The sequence below is a fragment of the Trachypithecus francoisi genome, unplaced genomic scaffold, assembly GCF_009764315.1.
Source record: "Trachypithecus francoisi isolate TF-2019V2 unplaced genomic scaffold, Tfra_2.0 Lachesis_group1, whole genome shotgun sequence".
In the NCBI taxonomy this organism is placed as follows: domain Eukaryota; kingdom Metazoa; phylum Chordata; class Mammalia; order Primates; family Cercopithecidae; genus Trachypithecus; species Trachypithecus francoisi.
The window spans coordinates 119,143,011-119,149,109 of NW_022681454.1; positions in this window are offsets into that span (position 1 = coordinate 119,143,011).

Genomic DNA, 6,099 nt, shown 5'->3' on the forward strand with positions numbered 1-6,099 from the left:
AAGTTTCCAGTGACACGATCCCCATCAATTCTCCACTGGCTGTGAGAGATTAAGATTCAAAAGGAAAGTAATAGATGTAAAAGCAGTTCCCAATGACAACCACTTTTGGGTTTTGAAAATTTTGCTCTATTGAGAAAATAAAAACATAACTCAGACTTTTTTAGCATAGTTGATAGAACTTTATTTTTTATTATTAACACTCAAATGTATAACATGAAACTTGCTGTATTTACACAGGGATGCTTACTGATTATACTACACTATAGACTGAGTTCCACAAATACAGGAATTCTGGTGAACTCTATTTGTGTAGTCCTCACGAAAGTCTATGTGCATTTATAATTGTACGTGTTGCATTATTGTGACAAGCAAAACTTCTATTTTATGACTTAGTGTAAGTCAACATATAAAAAAAGTTCATCACTAACCATCAGAGAAATACAAATTAAAACCACAGTGAAATACTATCTCACACCAGTCAGAATGGTGATTATGAAAAAGTCAAAAACTAACAGAGGTTGGCAAGGATGTGGTAAAAAGGGAATGCTTATACACTGTTGGTGGGAATGTAAATCAGTTCAACCCCTATGGAAACACTATGGAGATTTCTCAAAGAACTAAAAATAGAACTACCGTTCGACCCAGCAATCCCACTACTGGGTATCTACAAAAAGGAAAAGAAATCATTTTATCAAAAAGACCCCTGCACCTACATGTTTATCTCAGCACTATTAACAATAGCAAAGATATGGAATCAATCTAAGTGTCCCTCAGTGGTGGATTGGATAAGGGAAATGTGGTAAATATACAACATGGAATACTATACAACCATAAAAAGAATGAAATCATGTCCTTTGTTGCAACATGGATGCATTATCCTAAGTGAAGTAACTCGGAAACAGAAAATCAAATTTCACATGTTCTCACTTTACAAGTGGGCACTACACAATGGTTATATATGGACATAAAGATGGAACTAATAGATGCCGAGGACTGCAAAAGGGTAGGGGAGAGTTAAAGGTGACTTACTGGATACAGTGTTCACTATTTGGGTGATGGGTTCACTAGAAGCCCAAGCCCCAGAATTGTGCAGTCTGCCCATGTGACAAACCTGCCCATGTACCCCTTGAGTCTACAATTTTAAGAAAAACTGAATCCGTTATTTATACATTTACATGTCTGATAGTGAGAAGAAATTTCACAGAGTAGCTTCTAACTTTTTACATTTCAAGCCTCTTTTCACCTCTCTGCTACCTATATCTTCTGGGGCTGGGCATGGCAGGAAATATTCATATAACCTCTAGCTCTGTCATGTCATGTCATAATATAGATAAGTTTTCACAGAGGGCAATAGGAGCATTTCCGGAGGCCATTCCTACAATAGCTTAAATATAAATGAAAAAGAATTCAAACCACGTATGTATATGCCACCAAACCTAAACTAAATGTATTAGTATTTCCAACTTAATTTCCCCCTTGGCCCAGTGTTTCTAAACTTATTTTTCATCATCACCCCTCTCTGAGGAACGTTCTTAGACTTCTTTTTTCCTAACAGTTCCCCCATGAAATTTTAATAGCACAGATGTATTGTATATTTGTTTATGTATTGTATGTATCTGTGCTTTATAAATAAATAAGAAGAGTAGGATGTTTTGCTCCTGTTGGGTGTGTTATCACCCCATTGAGAAAGTATGCCTCAGCAAAATCTCCCCAGATGTTCATGCCACTCCAGTGCCACTCAGCCCAAGGGAAATGTGATGGAGGGTAAGTGGGAAGGGAGAGAAACATAGGACCATGTAAATACATTGATAGGTGACTTCCCGGTGCCTTGGAAGGAAACAATTTATGTGAGGAGCCCCGAGGTTTAACCTCCTTTATCTTCATGGTAAATCTACCTCTGCTAACATGGTGTGACTTTTGTGGCATGACAGGTAAGAGAAGCACTGGAAAAATTAGAACATGTTCTCCCTTCAGAAAGCCAGGCAAATGTCCTAAAGTCATTCTTAGACCTCAGAAACAAGATATTTGCTTACTTCAGGACTGAAAGAGCAAAGAAATAGAGAAATAAAAGTCCCCAGAAAAGATTGTGAGAAACCCACAGATAAATGAGTATCTCAAAAGTGTGTGATTTCTCAGAGTGAATATATTTTGTATTATAATTGTGCATTTTTTAAAGATTAAGTTTTGTTGTAAAGTGTTCATTGCATTTACAATGATGATTGAAACCATTTAAAATAATGGAAATACTTTTATATTTGTCAATATATTATCCTAATCATTAGTTTTTTAAAACAACCCTAAATTTATTTTAATAATGTGTTAAGCCTTGACAAGTAATAAGAAAGCATCCAAATTATAACCAGTGTGTGTAAATATTGGTATAGTACTACTAGCAGTATTTACTGATTTTCACAAACCTTCATGCTTTGAAGGACGACTAAATCTGTAGGATGTATATATTTGATATCACTATGATTACAAAATGTGGTGTTTTCAGGATCAGTAGGGTCTTATATAACTAGTTATTTAATCCCCACAATAGGGTCTAATATAACTAGTTATTTAATCTCCCCTGGGTAGTGAAATGTGGGTTGATGCAGCTGTTGTTTGCCAGTTGTGGGGCCTGAGAATATTGACTGCAATGTAAAGGATCGTTGAACATGTTTTTACAGACTTAAAATAGAAAGACAGGTTTTACTTTTTTTCCCATGTAGGAGAGAGTGGAACATTTAAAATTGAGAAACTTAAAAAGAATTCCAAGATAAAAGAAAGTGAGACTTGAAATTTCTAAGTAGTTCTGGGTGTCTTTTAGTCACAGTGCCCAAGCTATTTCTCATAAGGTGCTTTTATCTTTGGTAAATTGTGCACCTGCACATATAAGAAGAAATCTTATTTACAATGTTTATGAATACAAAAGATTTAACTTAGAAAACTGATAGTAATTATCAAATAGCATTCAGTACAAATATGCTCATAATGAACACAGCACTATGTGCTATTTGTTGTCATTAAGATGTGAAAGCAGTCCATCAGAGTAACTTAGCTTCCCTAAGCCATAGTTTCCTCATCTGTGAAGGGTTATAATAAGATATTTTTCAAAAAGCTTGTTATATAGATTAAATGAGATAATATATGTTTCAGAAGTTTAGAACTTGCCATATGCTCTGCAAGTATGAAGAATTGTGCCATTATTCTTGTTACAAGTTGGAGTACCAGGAAAAACACAGTTCTTCTTGCCAAAGCTCTTCTGATTACTGTGTGGTAGTCTACTTGTAATCTCATCACCCTCATTTTTTAAATATAAGGATTCACGATTTGCTTTGACTATCCTGTATATAATTGTCTATCAAGTGTATTATAATTGTACTCTATTGAAATTTCTTATTTACTTGTCTGTATCTACTACAAGAGGATAGGCTAGAAAGGCAGCCTGTCTATTTCATTCATTTATATTCTATCCCAGTATCTAGCACATGGGGCTTAACACCCAGTCCAGTAGGTACTCGATTATGTGTTGAATGAATACAAGAACAGATGGATAATGATGTCATGATAGGTGGTTATACACTTTGATTTCCTCAGGTAAGATGTTTTTCCCATGTGGTTTTAAAACCTGCTTCAATTGTGACCTGAAGTCCTCCATGACTCATTCAGCCCCTCCATCCAAAAACACCAGGATTGCTAATTACTGTAAAAGGCAATGTCTTCAGAAAAAAAGTTGTCTACCTACAGTAACTAAACACCCACCTACCATCTAATTTCATGTTGGCCCATCAAAGAGGGCAGGAATTTTCCATTCCCATCTAAGAAGACTGCCATTTAACAAGTGGTGTAAATCACTTTGGATGGTGTTTGGATGAGAGCAAAGAAAATGATCGTGCCATGCACTCATTAAGGCCTTCTTGAGCTCCTACTATGTGAACCACATTATACTAGGTTGCTTGTGGGTTACAAAAAAATAGAAGCCTCTTGCCCTTGCCCTGCAAGAACTTGTTACTGCTTCAAGGAGATAAGTGCATACTAGAGAAGGGATGGTTGATTTAGAAGTGGCTCAAGGGATGACAGGCAAGCAAGTTATTGGTGTTGGGCTTGTGACTTCTGGTGTTTTTACTAAGGGAAAACAAAAACTGTGTTGGTTTTTTAAAAAGTTTGGTCTTAGAATTTAATTACTAATTTCATTTGTATGGATGGTATATAAAAAGGTTGGGGTGATATCAGAAGAAAGAACCTAGCAAAATTCTCCTATTCTGCTTTCTACAAATTTTTGCTGCTTCTGCATAGCACTGTAGTTGAAAAGAAACTTTGTTCCAGAGTCCTTCCTGTCCCTCTGAGGATGGAACAGTTCATAAATATAATGCTGGCTCTGGGAAGCTGATGAAAAACTTCATTCTGGTCAGAACTAGAGATGGGGGGAAATGGAACTGGGTACTCTGATGCTCTCCAGTCCTTTCTGTTCCCAATAGGTTACCTCTGCTCTGTCTGAGTAGGACATGGTAAGGCAGGTGAGAGCAGCTGAGAACAGCATGGGGCAGGCTAGAACAGGCTAACAAGGCAAGGGGGGCTGAGTGCTACTGAGTGAGGACACCACTGAAGGTTAAAAGCCTGAAAGAAGGTAAATACTGGGACAGTGAGACAGTGATAGAGACAGTATTCATAGGTGGAGATAGAATGATGAATAGTTCAAATTCAAGGCAGGTAAAAAATACGATGTCGCTGATTGATAGGATTGTACTATGGTAATTGGATTGGAGCTAGACTTGAGCATTTTCCTTGTTCAGGTCACCTTTTCATAAAGGAAATGTTTAGGTAAAGCAGTAACCAGAGGCCTCCTGCACAGACTGGACGGGCCAAGGCTTAAAAGGACCCAGCCCTACTGGGATTTGCATTGCCTCTGTACCAGTTTGGACTTTCTTCCTTGTTTGTCACTTCATGTTTATAAGATGGACACTACAGCTCTGAACATCACATCCATGTTCATCTAAGACTGTAGAAGAGGAGCAGGGAGAAAGAAGTTAGTGTCAACAGATTTTCTCTAATTTTTTTTTTTTTTTTTTTTTTTTGAGGCAGAGTCTCGCTCTGTCGTCCAGGCTGGAGTGCAGTGGTGCTATCTTGGCTCACTGCAACCTGTGCCTCCCGGGTTCAAGCGATTCTCGTGCCTCAGCCGCCCAAGTAGCTGGGATTACAGGCATGCACCACCATGCCCAGCTAATTTTTGTGTTTTTAGTAGAGACGAAGTTTCATCATGTTGGCCAAGCTGGTCTCGAATGCCTGACCTCATCTCCCAGAGTGCCTCAGCCTCCCAAAGTGCTGGGATTACAGGCATGAGTCACCACACTTGGCCATTCTCTAGTGCTTTGTTGCCAGAACGATATCACTTGGTAATTCTAGGTATTCTGACAAAGAGGTCTGGGAAATAAACTATTTAGCTTTTACATCCTCTCAAATAGAGATAGTCAGTAGGGAGCTGAACTTGGGTGTGAGGGAGCCAGCATACAGTGTCTTTCACTGGCTCTGACACACTCCTCACCACTTGCTCCCTTCTCACCCCACTCCATTACTTTAAAAATAAAAAAAAAGCAAGCAAACACCCAAGGATGCTTCTAGTGGAAACAGTCATTAAACTCATTCAAGTCCTCATCTTGCACCCACCCCCATCTGTTCAGATACCCAGAAAGCCTGTTTCTCTAGTTTTATCACATTTCATTCTTAGAACAGATGTGTTTTTCTCTCAATTTACCTCTGATTTCAACTGCAGCCATGGTAAACAGTGCTATGCATACCATTAATCATTACATCAGGCAGCCATCGTAAGCCTTTCCTCTTTCCTGTCCTGTGTTTTTTATCAAAATCAGCAGAATTCATTAACCCACACATATGAGCAGCCCGGCAGTGCAGAGGTTTATTTTCCTGGAGATAATCTTCCTCCAGGGGTAGAAAGGAGTCAGTAGATAAATGTCTCCTCTGCACTTGAACAATCTGCTGGGGCATTCTGCATTACTTCCTTGAAGGGTCTCCTTGTGATTGGGTCCCAGTTGTTCACGGTAGAAACCAGCCCAGTAAACCAGTAAACCCTTCTTTCCTGTTTTCTTTTTTTCCTCT